The 20337-nt window shown below is 41.5% G+C and overlaps 1 long non-coding RNA gene across 1 annotated transcript; it reads right to left on the bottom strand.

Annotated features, from left to right (window-relative positions):
- Positions 1–836: 836 nt before the first annotated feature.
- Positions 837–7968, bottom strand: LOC139825778 (uncharacterized). Its single transcript, XR_011735977.1, has 2 exons — positions 6674–7968; positions 837–2730 (listed from the first exon to the last, which is right to left on the bottom strand). It is a non-coding gene; the product is annotated as an uncharacterized lncRNA (long non-coding RNA).
- Between the last annotated feature and the right edge of the window lie 12369 nt (positions 7969–20337).

The raw sequence follows: 20337 nt of genomic DNA, 5'->3' as shown, positions 1-20337 counted from the left end.
ATCAAAGGTAAAACTCTCAAAACCACTTGTGACTTGTAAATGTCAGTCCCTTTATTTTAAGAAATGGTCTAAGTTAATTGTCCACTTACCTCTGAAGTAAAAATTACAATGTTACTTGAAGATTTCTCGACATTTGAGCATACTCTTGCTTGATACACCGGTTTGGTAAGGGATATGCCTTCACTAGAAAGAAGACTTTATTTGCTGCATATTGTATCTTATCATTGCAGGAGAGCTGTCTTTGAACTCATGTACTCATACGAAGATTTAATGATATACAACGCTTGCATGCAACTTAATTACATTGGAGCCTAGAACACTTTTTTGTGGTTTAATGATAAAACTATAAATGAGCACAGAGAACATAATCCCTAAGTGGTTACACCACATTATAAAGTAGCGACATTTGGCTAAAGAATCAAAACCATACAAATAAATAATTATATATGTATGTTTGAATAGGCTGCGCATGTGAAGGAAGATGACTCACTTCATTTTTTTTTATGTTGGCCTTGTGACAGCGGAGCAATGTAATTATCTTCTTTTGCGTTGTGCTAGTTTTATCTCATTATTAGATTTTTATTTTTTCCATATTCTGATTTCTGCAGGGGGTGAAGTGCAAGACTCAGGGAAGCAAGGCATTGATATAACTTAGTTTGCTCAGGTTTCATGTAAAGAATAATTCAATAACTTTAAATAAAAATAAAGCCAAAGCAAGTGGGACTCTTGCTATTATGTAGCCAAATAATGATTAATAAATATTCTACTGAACAGTTTTAAATTGGATTAATTTACCTTCATTTAAAATAAGGGAAGAAAAACAAACAAGAAAATCCTTTCAACCAAGCCAACGGGTTTATTGAATCCATAAAAATGCACTTAAGAAGGCATATAAAGCTAGAAATACGTTAGGGGCTGTTGGTCCTCATGCTAAATAAAATAAAAAAAGCATAAATTACTACATTTACAGTGATGACTCTGCTAGATGACTTACGAAGTATTTGTGAGCACAGGACAAATGGTAAAGGACATGCCAGGCCACTATTACTACCACCAAAACATGCAGACAAGAAGTAAATACACAAAAATCTCGAAATTGCAAATATATAGCAGAAAGCCTGAGTATACCCTAATTAACAAAATATTAATAAATACCCCTTTCCTTTTAGCACATATCTCCCAACTGGAATCATTATGATGTTGAAAAGTCTTCTTCCAAGATCAGGCTTTGACAAGATCCCTGTAAAGCCAGTTAAGTTGGACAACTGTAAAGACAGAATTAGTTTAGGAGTTACATATGCTTCCCTTTTCACTAATGAGCTCGAAGACCAAGCTCTTGAACAGGCTTGTTCTTCACAAACAGATTCTCAGGAATAAAAAAAAAAAATAAAAAGAAAAAAAAGGAAAGTGGTCCTGGTAAAGGTGCAGAGAAAGAGGAAGGCAGTAATATTTTGCACTAGTTTGGAAGATGGGATCCAAACTACTAATACGAACACCTACAACAGTACACATTGTCTAGCTTAGAAGTATATACTAAAACGAGATGGCTGTGATCTAGAATAGAGCTCTCTAAAGCAAATACCTAAAATTTGGTGAAAATAATCCTACCTAAAGTGACAACATATATAGTACAGTAGTCAAGCTTTTACTTAAAAGAAAATACTGCCCATCAATGTGAAAGGAGCATCATCTGGCATCTGATTATCTGGGCTGACTCAGCAGCCAGACAAGAGCCACCACACGGCAGTGGCGCGTGTGCATAACAAAGGGAAAAACGCCCTGGCTTTCGGTCCATCTCCATTCTCTAACCAACATCACCTTGGCCATGCTCAGGTTGCGTTTCAGCCTCCCAGTGTGGGAGATGCAAGGGGATTTGCAGCAGTTGCTCTGCCGGAGCTCTGCTGGGACATGGGTGATCCCACAGATCACCACTGCTGTTGCGCAGTGGGGACTGAGGGAGGAACATTCATCGTCAGCCAAAAGCACCAGATGAAATCCAGGTTTCCTTAGTCATTTTGTAGTTCAGTGACACTTGTGTCAACTCATACCAGCTTTAACAAAGAAAAAAGTAACTTGGGACCATCCCCCCTGGAATGATCTGTGCTGCAGTAAATACTGTTACTAGCCCATAATACTGCTGAGTGAGTCATACAGAGACATATATGAAAAACCGGAACTTTAATATTACATTCTGAACTTTTGTGGTGAAAACCAGTACAGATTACGTTTTCATATAAAAGTATTCCAGTACTGCACAATTACCCTAAGCAGCACATTTTGCACATACAGCAACTTTTTTTATGTGATTGTGAATAGTAAGCACTGCACTGGCAACATTATACAAGAGTAAAATGCTGAACAGCCTTACACACAAAACCCATTAAAACTAAAACCACTAGGCCCAGCGTTCAAGGCATTCAAAACTCGAAGTCAGAAGCATTACTAACAACAGACACATGTAATAAGATCTGTGTGGTGAAGCAATGCATCACTGTGGCCAGATTTCAAGCCAGATCATCACTTTAGAAATATCAATAGCTGGATGAGGTCCAAGCTACTTCCTCATCAAAGCAGTATGGCTCCTGACTCCAGTGAAAATGATAACCTCAAGCTTGCGGAGACAAAGTCCTGATCGATCATGAATCTTAAGACGTCTCTGGGACCTTCTGTCTTCTCAAATGTGAATAAGTACTGACACCTTCTTGGCACTCTGCCAGCAGCGGCTGCTCGCTGAAAGCGGAATGGTAAATGTGGGTTGGTGAAAGTTGAATAAAAAGATGATATTTGAGTATGGTTTACCAGAAAAACTAGGATACAACAGTAAAACATAGCTATGGGAAAACAAACCAAACAAAAACAAAACTAGAGAAACATTTGATTGTGTTTATTACATTTCTGATCTGAAATGTAGCCTGACACAATCATGGTTAGGGCCCTAAAAGATCACAACAAGACCTTAGTCCTTCAGAGCAACTCCTCAGGTTCTGGAGCCAAAGGACAATCATCAATCTTTTCAAGTTTCTCATGGATTGCCATGTAGCCTGCTCATCACACTTACAACTGAAAACATTACCAATTTTATTTTGCTGTTTAACAGAACATCACAGATTAAGTATGGGCCACATATCAGAGCCATGTGATGCAGAGTTAAGAGATACTCAGCTCTGGACTGTGCACATTTCATTCTGCCAGCTCAGATTTCTGATTTTTTTTTTTTTTTAATCTCAAAATAACACAGTATTCACCAAGAAGGTCCCTGGAAACCTGTGGGAAAACAGAAGTTGTTTTACTAAATTAGACCCCTGACCCATTTAATCCTTTCTCAAGTAACATGAAGACTTAAAGAAGCCAGGCACTCATGGCCACCAGGAGAGGTTCCACCCTGACTTCCAGTGTAACTCAGACATTGATTTAAACGCTAAATTGCAGGCTTTGCTCTTCAGTCTGCGTTTTTATTATCATAAATCTGGATGAGAATTATAGCTTTAGAATTACTACATTCTTAAAATGTATTTCAAAACATGTTCTGAAGGTCTCAATTCTATGGCTAATTTCACGTGAGGAAAAAGGATAATTTTAAACAACTGGCTGTCCAGATTTCCTCTATGATTGAGTTCTACACTATACCCACAAGCATGTCGACACAAATACAGAAACTTCCCGTGCACTGGGAAATCTCTTTTACCAGTAGTAGATTGCATTGTACATTTTAGGTAACAATTGTATTCATTTAGTAAGTGTTAAAATAAATATTAAAAATAAAAATATTCACAGCCACTACTGTGACAGAAATGTAAGTATCTCAAATGTGCATTTGAACAGACATTCCTGCAGGAAATTCATCAAAGAGCATAAATGCTTGCCTAAACACCCACTGATGTTGGCAGCAGAGCCGTATGTGAATCTTCTGACTGAATCAGGACCTCTAACTGCTTCAAGCCATTTTTCCATCTGGATTTCTAGAGACATCACTACCATTCCACTCACGTGTCCTGCACTGCATGGTTGCAGGGATGATGTTTCATACATATATGTATGACATATACAGACTCCTGAGGCCAGAAAAATGCATTTTACTCATAGCATTCCAAATCTTCCCTGAAGCACATATACAGATCTTAAACTCTAGAAAACCTGACTTTGTAGTATTTGTGCAGAAATTAAGCTTGCCTAATGTTTTCACAACGAATTGCTGAAAATCTGGCTTCTGAACTCATGTTTATACACTTTAAGCAATGACCTGATTTTCAAAAGCACTGAGCCTCAGGTGACTTTGGTGGATTTAGGGGAGAGGTCTTCTATTAGAGCTGGAACAAATGCTTAATCTGCTCCCTTTTGTGGCTGGCAGGAGAATTACTGTTGAGCTCAGTCGAGCTCAGCTGCTAACTTTTAGGCTTCTGTTTTTGAAAACCAGGTAGTCATAGGAACCAAATACCAAAGAACTGGGCAGGGTTTTCAGAACACCACAAGCAAAACACACTCCCTGAGTGTTTACTGTCACTGCTTGCTTGCAAGACAGTATGTATGGGAAATAGGGTATGAGAAAGATGTCTTCTTACTTAAAAATAATTTTAATTCTATCATGTTTCCCATGCCCCCCTTGCCTGAGCCTGGGATGAGGAGATATGCCATCTGTTTCAGTCAAAAATGAAAAATGTATATGTATACAAACACACACGTGACTGAGGTAGTGCTAGAACTAGGGAGAGCAAACAAAGAATCTATTTTTAGAATACTAAACACAGAAATTTATTAAACAATATAACACCTGTCCTTTCAGCACTCTCTTCTTCAATACATGGGGAAATGTTTCTTTTAACTAGTACCGTTGTATTTACAAATTTTCCTTGGAACATCACATTTTTGTGATTGTCAAAGTTAAAAAAAAAAGATTATCATTTAAAGCAACAGACACAAGGAATCCAGTAAGCTCAATTCTCCCTATTTATTTTAAGTTTTCATTTCATTTATTGGTTATTAGTAGAATGTTCTCAACTGTGTTTCTCTTCTAGATACATTTTCTTTTAATGATTGAGTTCCTTCATATTGCAGCTGATGCACTTTTCAGTCTTTTAGTTATAATTACCAAATTCAGAATAAAAACGAAATTCACTTAATTATGTAATTGTCTTAGAGACAGCAGGATAAATAAAGGCCTCAGAAACGCAGCCCAGAGGCATTTGCTGTGCAGAAAGTTAAAGAAAATATAATACAGGAGTCTCAGAAAAGGACTAAATAAAACATTGTACGGAAAGAAATTATACATGCATCCCTGAACAGATGCCCTTAAGAACTGTATACCTTAATCAACATAAAACATCGTATTTACATAACAGAGCATGTGCAGCAAGACCTATCACCATAAATCAGCTATTCAGAAGTTATAAAAGAGACTGCAGCAATACATGACATTATAAGAAATAGTGTTGAAAATGAAAATAAAACTACAAAGACTAAGAAGAAAATTAAAAATATGGGTAAAATGATTCTGCAAATAAAAGTTAAAAGTTTACTAAGCAATGTATAAGAAAATAACAAAAGCTGAATATGTTCTCATTGAATTATTAATCTAGAAAGTTATCTCTAGTGTTGTGATAAATCTTGAAACAGTGGGACTGAAAGTGTGCACATGTCATCTTAAAAATCAGTATAAACTTCTTTAGACACAGATCTCCAAGCTATTACACTTTCCTAAACTTTGGAAATATCTGCAGCTGCACACATCAAAACCAAAACCAGCTGGACCCTCTTATACAGTAAAAGGGCAAATCCAAAGAAGTTTCACATTTATGACTTGCATGATAAATCTTTCAGTTAAATCCAAGAGAAACATGAACGTTTACCCTGCTAAAAAAGCCTTAACCCCTTCATTCTGGCTTCGTGAGATGATGACACAGGAGAGTATTAGGCTATGATCAGATAGAGAGACTGGTTAAAAACCACAGTGTTTCTGCTGTCGCCCAGAAACATGAAGGGTGACCATGTGCACACTGGAAAAGTCCCACCAGCTGCATGGGGTGACACAAGCCCTCAGAAGTGCTCAAAACCCACGTGGAGAATGGTCCCTCTGTATGTAACTTGCACCACCTCTGAACTAACAGCGCCAGAGTTATTAAGCTATTTCTCCTGAATGCCACCACCACCACACAGAAAGTACCGTTACATTTGAAGTTAACAGAATATGTAAACAATGATTTTCTGTTTCATGCCAGAAGCCTCAAACTGCCACAAAAGAAATCAGCTTCCTTCTGTTCCCAGCAGTTAACATTCATCCACACGTGTTTTGGCACTTGGCAGTAGATAATTACTGGCTACACTCTTTGCCATGAGGTACTTTCCTTTTATAATTAAGAAATCCTTTGAACTGTGGACAGTTCACTTTTCTACTGCTAAAGATTGCAAGCAATTAGTATGCAAATTACAAGTTGACACCAAGAGCTCATATGGACAAGATAATGCTCAGGCACTGGAGGTTACCTCTGCTCAATATAAAAGCAATAGAAAATAATGATTTTTTTTGTAAGTTTCAAAGTATTTAACTTAGAGTGGACCAGAACACAGAACTGCTTGCTTCCTTCTATTGGTGTGAATCAAGGCACAGGCTCAGTGAAAATCAGAAGCAAATTTCTTCAGAAGAAATTATTTTTTTACTTCCCTTCTTTACAGTCCTCACCTTCATCACACTTGGACTCACATCTCTGTGATGCTCTGTCTGTGCACCACCCATGAGAAAAGAGGTTCTGGAGAAGAGAGAGTCAAACAACTCCGCGAAACTGTGAGATGTTTTAACAGCTCCAGAGGTGTTATCCACTGCTTGAATCAATTAAGACACAGCATCCTGCTCATCAGCTCCTGCCACCTTCTAAGTTACCCCTATAAAGGCTACAAAGCACTAACAGATATCAAACTGTATTTTTTCATATATGCCTATACAACTGTATTTATATATATGGCTGATGCTTCTTTCCAGTGAAACCACTGATTTGACACATTTGTCTATTGAATATATGTTTTATCTGAAATTTGATTTGGAGGTGTTCTCTCAATTCTCCAGTGCAATTGTTTTAACATTAATTCTTGGTAATTCCATGAAAAAAAGAAAAAAAAAAAACACAAGAAAAAAAGAGGACATTTATACTCCATTTTGGTCCTTTCAGTTACCTGTTGTTTCCACAATTTATGACTTTCTCACTTCAGATACTACTTTATAAACAGAAGTCCACGAAATTACTTTAGAATCTACGAAATACACAAAACCAACTTGGTAACAAATTCCTGTAAGGAGGTTAAATTTACACGGGACTGCCTTTGTTGCTTCAAGACACAGGAAAGAAACGCTGCAAAAAAACTGCCAGACTGCGCTTAGCACTGCAGACGCCGGCAGCTCGACGCCGCGGAAGCGCTGTACAAGTGTGCGGAGAACCAAGCCCTGGGGACCCCAGCCCCCGGGGCAGACAGAGGCCCTTCCCGCGCCTTATGAGCCCCGGCCCCCCGCCACGGCCCGCCGCCATCGCGGGCACCCGGCCCGGCCGGCAGCTGCGCCGCGGACACCAGCGCCCCCTGCCGGCGCGGACGAGCCGAGACGCGGCGAGGGCACGGGTGGGCAGCGCCCCCCACAGGCCGGCTGGGGTGGCGAGCGATAACTGCGGCCGGTGGCTCTCGGTGGCCGGGGCGGGATACGGGCTGTGTTTGCGGCCGAGACAGGTCTCCTTAATTCTGAGGTTCTAAGCTCTATGCAGGTGAAAGCACCACCTGTCCGGAATGCAAACGGCGCGGTCCCGCAGCGCCGGCCGGTCCCCGAGCGCCACCGGTCTTGCCTGGCGCTTTCTCCGGGCTCGCGCGCCTCACGCCAGCCCGGCTGCGGCCACACATTTTTTGCCGGCTTCCTTCCCCCGTTTGTCCACATCCGCCAGCGAGCCCACGGGCACCCCGCCGCGCCGCCCCCAGCACCAGCACCGGCACCGGCACCAGCACCGGCCCTGGCCCCGCCGAGGCGGCCGCGATCTCCGCGCCCCGCCGCGCCCCGCGCTCCCATAGGCTGACGGCACCTCAACAGCAGCCAATCAGAAGGCAGTTGTCAGGCGCTGTCGTCTATTTTTAGCGTGCACAAACAAGCGCACCCGGAGACGGGTGGATGGACAGACAGACAGGTAGACAGGCGCGCACATTCACGCAAGCAAACCGCAGGCACTGAGCTGGCGCTGCGTTGCCTGAGCGAGCGCAGGGGTGCGATAAAGAAGCGTAAGTGTCAGGCTGCCGTGCACCTTCCCGTGGCGGGAGAGGGGAAAAAACCAAATCCCCACTGCTTCAAGCGATGCCTTCTGAAGCAAACGTTGAAACAAAAAGCTGCGATGTTAAAAAGGTGCTTTAATCGCAATGACTGTTTCAAACCACTCCATCCCTTCTCCCAACTTCCCTGCATGCAAAATGGCTGATGTGACCAGTCGAAATCACTGTACCGTATGTGGCCTCTTGAACAAATTAGCAGCAGAAGTGAAAGTTCGCATTACTAATGTGGGCTATATTCTGTATCGTCTAAAGTTTCTGGTTTTTGTTCTCGTTTAGGTAAGCTAGCTGGTTGTCTCTGTAACTGATGTGCTTCTGATAAGTTGTTGGTCACTATTAAATAATTATAGTTGTGTAAATTCTGGGTAAGAAAAGACATACACTCTTAGATAATACTTACATTGAGTATTTGGGGGGTTCAGATATTTTAGGTAACCAGAGTTGCATTATATTCCAGTTTCTCACAGATGTCCGTATTCAGCAGACTGTTTTCATGTATCCTTGAATTTAGATATATTAGACGTATGCAGAAGCATTCAGTGAAGCACAGGCATGAAACAAGGCCCCTATTTTAGAAAAGGAAATGCTAAAATACAGTAAGGTAAACTGTCCTTTTAATATTTAAATCAAGACTTAGAACAGTGATGATGTCAGTATATTGTGGAAATGTCAAGGGAAAAAATGGTCTTGCTAAGCAAGTTTTTAAGACTCTTGTATAAACATAAAAGAATTTAGATATCTGTCTAAATATATTAGCCACAGGTGATCAACTGTTTTGAGGTTTGTTGGATAAAATGCAGACCTGCTTGTACAGTGAATCTGCAGCCCCCAAAGGCAGTAAACTACTCTGCAGGTTCTCTGCTGAGTCTACAGCACAGGAATGGATTTCACTGCTTGCGTACACCAAAGTAGAGTTTTGGACACCTTGAGGAGAAAATCTTGCAAAATAAGACAGATACTCCAAAGTCAGCCAACAACCATTCATTTTGCAATGAAAAGTGTTCCCTAACAAATCTTGCAGTATCAGTGCAGAAATTTGCCTGACTACTCCTCATCATCACCAGCCCCTAAGTGATGGTCAGTGTCAGGCTGTTTTGAAATCCTTGGCCTCATTACTTGATCCCCATGGATGCTTTTCAGTTGCCAGTAGAACATACCAAATTGTCAGCGAAACAAAAGAACAAAGTCTGCTGTGACAATGTTTGGATGCCATTTCAAAAAAAAGGGGCCTGTGGATTTCAAATCTGCCTGGAAAAAAAAAATGTTGTTTATTCTGTCATTGCCAGAACATTGGTATAGTCAGAAACATTATTTCAATGAAGTTTTTACATGCCACTGAACGTTTTCTCTGTGTTCACGGGTTGTCAGTCTTATGTGCAGATTAAACTAAGTTCTCACAGAGGAAGTTCACGCAGCGTGAATTCGGTTAGCTTTGCTGATCCCATTATGCACCATAATGTGAGAGTGAAGATTGCTCTGCATAAAGATTCAGCCAGCATCTTTCAAGTTTTCACTTTTCATTCTGCTGCTGCCTGACCTTGTCTGCCACTTCTCTCTGAATAATCATTACTGTTGAGCAACCCATTTGGAGGAAAATGCATTTGCAAGACTAAAATACCTGAACAAGCACTGGACTTGTGGATTGTCACCAGGACAAGTTGCAGCCCATTGCAATGTATAGCTGTGGAGATTTATGTGATCTAACATGCTATTTGGAATTGATGTGCATTTTTCTTTGTAAATGTCACAGCCTCTGGCTCACACAGAGGCCACAGTGAACAGGCGGATGGCAGCACCCCAATTTTTGCTCTGATCACTCTGAGTCCAAATTATAAGTTTTTCTTGTTTTAATTCCAGTAGATGTTGAATTGTATCAGTGACTCTTTAAGTGTTGTTTCTATCAACCACCAACCCAAATGCTCTGTTTGTGCACTAAGGTGAACTGGAATTGGTGAAAATAACATAAACAATATGTTGTGTTTTTATGTCAAATCAAGGGCTCCTTCCATATCAAGTGAGTTAAAATGGATACACATCAGAGAATTTAGCCCAAACATGACAAAATTGACTACAATTCTCTTGTGAATCCTCAACAGCTCCTGGGATATGAATGTCTGTTCCCCATGATTGTTAATCTAACCAGTGAAAGAAATTACTGTTGTGATCTGTTCCCAGATATACTGCCTTGTGTTTCAGACTGTGTTTTTCCTGCATGTGAGAACAGACCCAGATTTTCTAGGTGAGCTAATGGCACTGTGTCTCCCTCCATCGGCAATGCAGCATGTGGAGTGTACTTAACTGAGCCCGTGGCAGCTGTGCACATCAGATGCTTGTTTTTGGGCAAGAATGTACATGAGTTTGCCCCCTCCCTGTCCCCCCAGTTCTGCAGCTGTATTACTTATTTTTAGGAAAATCACAGAGTCAGTGCCCATGAAGTGCAAGGACTGACCATCCCTGAGAAATTCTCCAGATCATTGGGGTCTCACATCCACATTTCCATGTCGTGATTTCAGGGAGATGAGCAAGGGAAGTTATTCAGTGGCTCAGTTTTGCGATAACAGCTCCCTAATACAGAGCTTTCCTGCAGAAGAAAACCCACCCTGCCAGCCAAAGCAGGCAGTTGTCCGAGAAAGGGAAGAGGCACCACAGGAATGTATCCCAGTGTCAGGAGTGTGATGAATTGCTTCACAGGCTGCACTGCAGATCTTCCTGAAGCTTTCCTTGGGCAAAGCACTGGAGCGCACAGCCTGTGCTCCCATGCAGTGCCCTGAGACAAGCTGGCGAAGAGAGACAACAGTTTTTTACTTGTAAGATATTTATTTTTGCCGGGTATTATCATAACATCTTTTTTCTTTCCCTTTTTTTCATCCAGTCAGAATTTCCATAGACATCACTTAGATAATTTCCCTGCTTATCATCTTGACATCTTCATTACAGAAACTGCACTGACAGGGAAAAGCGGTTAGATAGCAGGTGCCAGTGCCACAAGTGAAAAAGAGTAATCATATTACTCAAGGAAAACCAAAGTGGTGAAAATGTGTGCTTCTCGAAATTCCTGTTTAAAGCAGACATGTTTCTGTGCTGACTGAAGCAAATGAAGTGTCTTTCCAGCTAGACAGCTTTGATCCAGTCCTCCAGCAAAAAAAGCGCAAACAGTACAGAGCCGAAACATTCATTTGTCGAAGACTGTATGACTCAGAAAGGTCTGTTATCGTCTGACTTTATGCCAACTGCTTGGCCCTGGTTCTGCACCGATGTATTTGCCTGTGCGCTCACACAGAGACTAACAAAAGCCTGGACATCAAAGAAATGGGCCTGGCATTTTCCAACAGAAGACCAGGCTGTTATTGTCTCTACAAAGAGCTACTATGTTCATAATGGCACCACAGTCTGGTTTAGTGGGAGGTTAGAATGGCAATCATCTGCCCATTAGCAGTAGCTTAATCCCATTTTTAATGTCTACTTAATATCCACAAGCCTTAAAGTAGACCTTGTCTCTGTGTCTTGTGATTACTGATGCTGACATGAATATCTCTCAATGCCCTATGCCTTATTCTAAAAGAAAATTGTCGTGTAAAAGACCCTTGTTCTTCTAATTAAGATCAAATTGTTGGTAGAGTACATTGTATTTTGGACCTGTCACATCAGAGCGTATACATCACATTGACTTATGTGTGGTGTGGTCAATCAGCCGTGTGAGTGAAGAATTATGCACAGGCTTTCTGGATGCTTTGGGGCTTGAACCCTGCGAGCAGTAGGTCACAGATGCTTTCTGTCATGGATTAATAGCCGGCTCAGCACAAGGACTGGAAGCCCAGAGCTCACATGAACGCTAAAAATGTTTCACCTCCAGGACTTAGAATGAATAACTTAATGTGCCAGTAAAACACTCTGGAAGCTGCTTTTCTTTTTTCTCCAAGCTACTTTTAAAAGGACTTCAAGTTCAAAGAAACATTAATGTGTCATAAAATTTTTAAAATAATGTGACAATTTGTGATTATTTTTGCAATGGAGGCATAGCAACTATTTTCACAGGCAAAAATGTATTGTTTCAGTCATCTAAAGACAAACTCACCTATTTGGTGTTCCTGGTTGACCAATAAGAAAAGAGTAAACCTAGCCTACCCTTAATGACAACATTTGTTGTACAAACCAATAATGGTTTGCATTTAAAACATCAGTGTAGTGAAAGCATTTTCTCTAATGAAGTCCCACGTGAACTGGTGAGGAAATGGCTCCTAGTCTTGAGTCCTTGTGACCACCTTGTTAGTGGTCACATCCTAGGCCTTGGAAGAAGAGTGGGAACACAGGCTGGGTTTTTTGCAGTTGTTAGTTCAGGTTTAGGAGTGGATTATTATTTGAATTTAGTTTTGATCAAACTGGATGAATTTTCAGCATTGTCTTGCATGATGTTGCTACCTATGTACAACCTCAAATGGTGGGAGCATGACTGATACGCATTTATCAAAGGAAGAGATTGATCTTTTGGGACTGTTCATTTTGGTACTAGAAATATAAGCTAATTTCCTCCACTCTATGCTACATCTTAACCGCTTCTGAGAAGCAGTTATTTGATGAGGAAGGTTCACCCCCTGAGGAAATCCAGAGATCCACAATGAGTCCCCATCCCTGATACAGTTAACAGATCTGGTCAGCTTTGCATTCTCCCCATTTGTGAGAGTGTGTGGCAGAATGCAAACGCCCACTTTCCGTACTCACTACGAGTACCTGTATCTCTTTAAGAATAATCCCGCACCGTGTTCAGGCAAGTGTGTAACTCTTCCCAGACTCAGAGACGGTTCCGGCATTGTTTTGGGTGAAGCCACGTGCATGCACTCTGTGGACCGCCTGTTGTATTAGTTGCTGCCCTTTAATAATTTTCCTCAACTGATACCCGAACCTATATTTAGGTCACTTTTGGAGTGCTAAAACCCTCTTTCTCACCGGTTTAATAAAAGTTGTTTTGGACCTGTTGTCCCTTAAACTAATCTCGGGGTGCCTCCGTGACAGAGTGTCATAGTGTGCTCTGCCTTAAAGACAGAGAATGAGTTAAATAGCATGTACAATGCAATCATGGCAGTGGAACAATGGAAAGATGGGGACTGATCCTGTCATTTTCCCGACATGACTTATGTCCAAGGGCTGACTAACCTGCCCTTAGTGTCAGTTCTTACAAAAGTTAATGGGTCTGGGTTACTGACCACCCCTAGACACAGGTTTGAGGTAATATTCCAGGCCCATTTCTCAATCCAGCAGTGTCTGTAGCCCTTTGCTTCCTTGGTGCTGCTACCAGTTCAGTAGAGCCACCTGTAAACGGTCCTTTAGGCCTGAGGCTTAACATTTGGACCTATTGCTGTTTTGAGTGATTTGGATAATTTTTTGTTACACAAGATACCTGCAGAGGTAGTATCTGTGGGGTACTTGCTCTGTTCTCCTTTGCTTTGGGGGGTGCAAGAAGCAAGTTCTGTTCTGAGGGTCTGATTTGTCTCCTCTCTTTCTTTCTTGTCAGTACTTCTGTTAACCAGCTAGTAGTCAACTTTCCTGGCCTGCCTCCCTGCTTCCTCAGTGCTTTGGTGCATCCTTTCAGGAACTGAGGAGGAGTTAATCGCATCTCTGGTCGTACCCTTCCTCTGTCTGCGGATGGCTTTAGGCAGAAGGAGAGCACACAACCCCATGCGGGTTACAGAAATTGTGCTGTACCATACGGCAGAAGCAGCTGTACAGCAAGGTAGCATCTGAGATGGAGCCCAAATCTGTCCCTGTTGCCGGCGGTGCCGTGGCTCTGGCAAGCTCACGGTTATGTACTGACTCCCGGTTTCCCCCTTCCCCAAAACATCAGCTTTTAGCTGCTGCCAGAGGGACTGTCATTGGGCTTGTTTTTCGGTCTCGCTGCCGTTCCAGGTCAATAAATCCCATGTTCTTCCAGAGCTCTGAAAAAAATAAATGCTCTCCCAGGACTGCATCATTTCCTTGCTTTTCCCTCAAGATTACCGTCATTAAACAAACACTGAAACCATTCATATTGATATAGTTTCTTTTTCTAACTGGTCACTTTTAAAGATTTTTTGGTTTCTACTTTTTCTTGGAGATGGTATTATGCATTACATATTCTGTGGCGACCAATTAGTTCAGACCCTGTTGTGTTGCTTTGTAGGTGTTTAACCAAGAATTGGAAGAATAATTTTGTAAGTGCAATCTGCTGTGACTTTCAGTAGCGTTTTTTCTGTGAAGTGACACTTCTGCAAAGGAAGCAGACTGTTTTAAGAATAATGATTGCACTAAAAGTGAGAGAAATGCAATTACAAATGATGTTCAAGAAATCAAATATATCCTGACCTTGCTTGTCCTGTGAAGCTGTTTGCACAACCCCAGTTAATGTCTGGACAATTAATAACTGGATCAGTTGCTCCAGGATAAGGTAGAATTAAATGCTCTCTGCACACCATTCACCTCTGAGTCCAGGTGACCTTTATGATATTTTTGAAGAGATGACTACTGAGACTTCTTTTCATTCTCCCTCTAATTACATCTACTTGTGTCTTGCATTAGAGTTTAAGCCCTGGAAGAGATTGCTTTTGTGCCCTTTGGATTTTTAGCTAGATTGTGCCCCTTTCTAGTATGAGTTATGGCAGGCTTCATGTTGTCCCTAAGTTATTGTAGCTGTGTGAGACATACATAAGGGTATTACTAGAGCCCAGGAATCTGCTGTCACAGAATGTGGGATGGAGAAGAATGGATATTTATAACAAAATGGGGAAAAAAAATTAAAGCAGAAATCAGAGACATGAACAATGCATCTCCCACCCCAGCAAATATGACTCTGAGGTTTTAATATCCATTTATTTGCACGAATGAATACACTAGTAAGAGCATTTGAGGCTTTAATACTTCCCTTAGTATCCTTATAATTTGGAAAATACTGTCTATTCCAAAGTGACAGGATCTCTCACATCTCATGTATGATTTCCATAAATTTATTCTATTCACATTTTTCTAAAAGTGTATTAGGGAGAAAGAACTCAGTAAGTTGTTAAAGAGCAGAGACAGACTGAAATGGATGAAATGAAAGATCACCTTAAGCTGTTGCTTTGAAGTTTCACAAGAGTTTTCCAGCTCATTTTTTACTGATGGAAAACCTGCCAAAAGCACTCCCAGCAGAGATAAAAATTATTTGGACCGCTGAAATCCACTCACTTGGAGATAATCAACAGATCAAAGACACAAGAGTCAAGCTGTATTCTATAGACAATTTACATAAAATTCATTTATGTATCACTGCCTGTGTATCTCTAGCTAATTAATACATGCATTACTTAAGCAGGTAGGTCTAAGCAGGATGTGGAAACGTGCCAGTGAAATCTATGGTATGAAAAGCACATGAAAGGTGATTGCATTAGACTTCAAATATTTCGGGCTGATCCTACTGGATTTGTTTTCTCCCTTTGGAAAACTTTTGACAATTCTGAAGTTCTTCTGTCAACTTCTTGTTGTTGTTATTGTTACAGGGTTTATTTGGTCCAAAGTGTCTTTCATGTTTTATTTTGTTATACAAACACATCTGGATGGTTTATCTTTCATTAGATCATGTTTATTTGGAAAAGGTACTTTGCACAGGAACAACAACATCTAAAACTGAGATTAACACAAGTGATTGAATTGATAATGGGCCCTGAAAGCTTTGTTTCTTTTTCCTTCATTGATTTCCTCCCACAGAAGAAGGTTTTTGGTAGGGGTGGGCCTTTCTTTTCCTTATACTGTCTTTCCTGCCCCATTGTGGCTGATAGCCTTGTCATCAATGGGTCTCTGCAGGAGGCCAGGGCTGAGGTGGTGGGGACCAGGGAGGTGGTGGCACAGGTTGGTCCCCACCATCTGACCAGACCCCACATGACAAAGCAGGTGCTGATAGCTGCCCTTGTTTCAACCCATAGAGCTGCCCCAAACATCGCACTTCAAATAATGGTAAGCAATGAAGCATTGAGCAACATCTGCCAGGCACAGGTTGGGATAAGGAACCCATGGCTGCTCCTCTTGCCCACAGCAGCAAAAGGCTTGTTCTTCACTGGACCTGACATTCCTCACTCCTTGTGGAAGTGCCATTTGCAAAAATCTGACGGAGCCAAACATTCCATGTGTGTATTTCAGGTCTGAGAATACATTTAGGAAAGTACACTTGGGGATCCAGGTACACACTTGCTACAGAGGCAGAGGTAACATTTATTTCAATACCGTATTTTCATGTGATGGATTGAAAGGTTTTATTTTCAACACATTAGTGGGAAAAATCACACTATACTTTTCTAAGCTGCCACAGAAATGAATTGTCCTTGGTCAGCCCAAACACCGAGCTTGGAACCAATTTTAGAGAATCTCAGACCTGCATCCCTGACTGGGTGTTGAGGGCATGCTTAAGGAGTCAGAAATAAAATGGATTGCAAAAGAAACAAAAGTTATTCCTGTTTGAGGTGAAAATCTAACAGCAGTACAGTGTGAAGCCACTGTAAGTGCCTCTTTAATGATCTGTAAAAACAGAAACACAGCATGCAAAGGTTGTTTTCATGAATTATTATCTTTTTAGCTCTTCCTTATCTTGAATGAATCAAGACTTCCTGCTCTCTGTTGTCAGTCCTGAGTTCATTTGCATTACTCACTATGTAACTGATTGATTTTTTGTAGTTACTGCATTTCCCTTTTTCAGGATAATGCTGTTTTGTTATATTTCAGTCTCAGGTTTTAGGCCTGTTTGCTACACGTGGTAAGCTAAAAATAAGCTGCTTTTCCCTTGGAGGTATTATATAAATTCAGTCCCTGGCTGTTACACAGTGTTTTCCAGATGATGCTGAGTTGATTTCGCTCATATCTTGTGTAACTTTCATGACACCAATAGAGACAGAATATGCTGATCATATTTTCCAACAAGAATTTGTATCAAATCCTCTTTTGTCATTCCTCAGTTCACAGCCCAATTTAAACAAATTTTAACCGTACAATGTTCCCTCAATCTTTTTTTTCCTATGGTTACTATCATTGCATGTAAAATAAATTTCATTTTCATCCTTGGAAATTGCTTTTGGATATCCGTGATATTTAAGCCAGTCCTGAAGTAAATGTTATGGTTTGAGCTGCCACACTGTATTATTCTGGCAGCTTGGGCTGCCTTCCCACAGCCTCGTTTGCCTTGTTGGATCCTCCTGAGTTATCCCTGTGTTGCTGCTGAGGACCAATCTGTGCTATGTGGCATGATCGTCTCTGGCCCATGCATTTCTTTGTGGAAAGCAGCAGGTGAGGTTCCTCGATGTGCTTTATACAACTGGTCAAAGCAACTGATCAGAGTGGTCTCTTGGTTTAAAATCTGTTAATTAGCTTCCTCTGCTTTGTTCAGATGAAAATGTTAAGAAAAAAAAAAAAAGGAAATAAAAGGAAATATTATCTCAGTGGATACCATTGTTCCTGCTGTAAACCCAGGACTCTGGGAAGGGGCAGCAAGACTGTGAATGACAAGGGGCAAAACTGTGGTGAGGGGAAGGGGGAATGGGGAGGAAACAAGATAATGGTAGGATCAGATGTGAGGCAAGCCTTTCCTATTCGTTGGTATAAAGCAATTAGCCTAAATACTAGCAATTAAGTTTAAGCTATAAATATGTTCATGCCTTAGCTGTTTCTAGTAGATCAATAAAGGACACAGGTGCCAATGAGCTACCTCACTGGTATGTGCATCTAAAATTTATCTCTGAAATGCTCTCTCAGCTGCTGCCCAGATCCCAGTGCCCCTTTATGTATGGTCTTGATAGGCACTTACAGAAAACATTCACAAAATACATCCTCTGCTAAAAATCCCAGGGCTTGTTGCCAGCTCCATAGGCTCAGCTGCTAGAGGCTCACTGGGATGTGGGGTCCAAATTTTGTTGACTCCTTGGCCTGCAGGAATAGAATTTATTCAGCTCCAGACCATCTGTTGAAACTTTTCCATGCAGCAATAATTAAGTAATTATTAGGGCAGAGAAAGCATGAGTCTGTGGCCTGGGGACAAGGATGGGGGTGGCTTGACTCCTGCACAAGCTCTATTGAACACTTAATGTAAAATACTCAGACACTTGTGAACTGCCGTGACAAAGGAGAAGGTGTCTTCCTTCCTTCCTTCCTTCCTTCCTTCCTTCCTTCCTTCCTTCCTTCCTTCCTTCCTTCCTTCCTTCCTTCCTTCCTTCCTTCCTTCCTTCCTTCCTTCCTTCCCTCCCTCCCTCCTTCCCTCCCTCCTTCCCTCCTTCCCTCCCTCCTTCCCTCCCTCCTTCCCTCCCTCCTTCCCTCCCTCCTTCCTTCCCTCCCTCCTTCCCTCCTTCCTTCCTTCCTTCCTTCCTTCCTTCCTTCCTTCCTTCCTTCCTTCCTTCCTTCCTTCCCTCCTTCCTTCCTTCCCTCCTTCCTTCCCTCCTTCCTTCCCTCCTTCCCTCCTTCCCTCCTTTCCTTCCTTCCCTCCTTCCTTCCCTCCTTCCCTCCCTCCTTCCCTCCCTCCTTCCTCCCTTCCTCCCTTCCTCCCTTCCTCCCTTCCCTCCTTCCCTCCTTCCTTCCCTCCTTCCCTCCCTCCTTCCCTCCCTCCTTCCCTCCTGCCTTCCCTCCTTCCTTCCCTCCTTCCTTCCCTCCTTCCCTCCTTCCTTCCCTCCTTCCCTCCCTCATTCCCTCCCTCCTTGCCTCCCTCCTTCCCTCCCTCCTTCCCTCCCTCCCTCCCTCTTTCCCTCCCTCCTTCCCCTCATGTGATGGGCAGAGATCAAGGTCAACACTCAAAATCATCATCTTGACACCGGCACCTCCTGACAGCCCCAAATAACACCTTCCTTCAGAGAAGCTCAAATAATGCACCTGAATTTCTATTCTGCTTCTGTTCCTAGGATGCCTCAGTCTTTACACTGAGTTCAGTCTGAAGTCAGGAGTTTAGAAGCTTACCTACTTCTTCTAATGGCATCAGCTGATCTAATAAAAGATGGTACTTGGTCCTTTGAGTCCTCCTCACTTTATTGGGGTCATACCCACCTAAATCAGGACTCAGGATACCATCAGGGAGTTTGGACAAAGAGGGAGTTTTGTTCTGGATCATAATACTTTTGGAGTTGCCAGTATTTGACAGTAATGGTATATGAAAGTGCATGCAAAATCATGTTTTTATTGGAGGTTTGGTTTTATAGACATTATTAAAATTACTTTTTGGTAACCCTGACATCAGAAGTTGTATCATGATGTCATGTCACCAAAAAGACATTTTGATAAAGTGAATGCAGTCAGGATTATTAGTGAATAAATGTACCAACTGTCAAATCTTCATGAAGATCTCTCATGCTGAAAAGAGATGAAGTCAATTGAACCATCATAGAAATTCTTGTCCTCAAATTACAGAACTGGGGACATAAATTGAAATATTAGCATGAACAGATATTTTCTCCCATTTTTCTCCATTAAATAATTAATTTGCAAAGCTACTTGCTTTTTTTTTTTTTTTTTTTATATGATATCAGGTGTGTCTTCTGTGGATCATCAAGACCTAGAGCAAGCACATCCTAAACACAGTCTGACATACAACTGGAGGATGCCCTGAAGAGCCTACAAGATCCCACATGTATGGCATTTGTCTGTGCCATAATATATGCCTTAGGGATGCTGCAGGCTATCTCTGAGGCATATGCAGGGCTGTAACATTATGCCTAGTTCTGTTCCCAAAATTAAATCTTGAACACATGCTGCCACGAGTTTCAGAAATATATTCACTATATATCCCCAGCCTGTAAAGTGCCCCCAGTTCTAGCAGCTTGGTGAATATGGAGTTATGAGAAAGTAGCATTCTACATCTATTGCTTGGAAGAATTAATTCAAGTGATTTAAGCTGAAATAACACTGTCTTCTTCATATTTGAATATAATACCTGCCCTGATATTGAAATAGTAAACAAAACCAGCAGGAAAATGAAAGAACAAAAATAGTGAGATTTTCTCACTGTTTCTCTGTTGCAAAGCTAGGGAGGGGAAGTCCTGTATATATATATATAAATAGCACATCCACAGATACCATTGA

Source organism: Patagioenas fasciata, chromosome 1 (assembly GCF_037038585.1).
Source record: "Patagioenas fasciata isolate bPatFas1 chromosome 1, bPatFas1.hap1, whole genome shotgun sequence".
NCBI lineage: Eukaryota > Metazoa > Chordata > Aves > Columbiformes > Columbidae > Patagioenas > Patagioenas fasciata.
The sequence above is the reverse complement of the archived record's forward strand: the minus strand, read 5'-3'. Positions and strand labels throughout refer to the sequence as shown.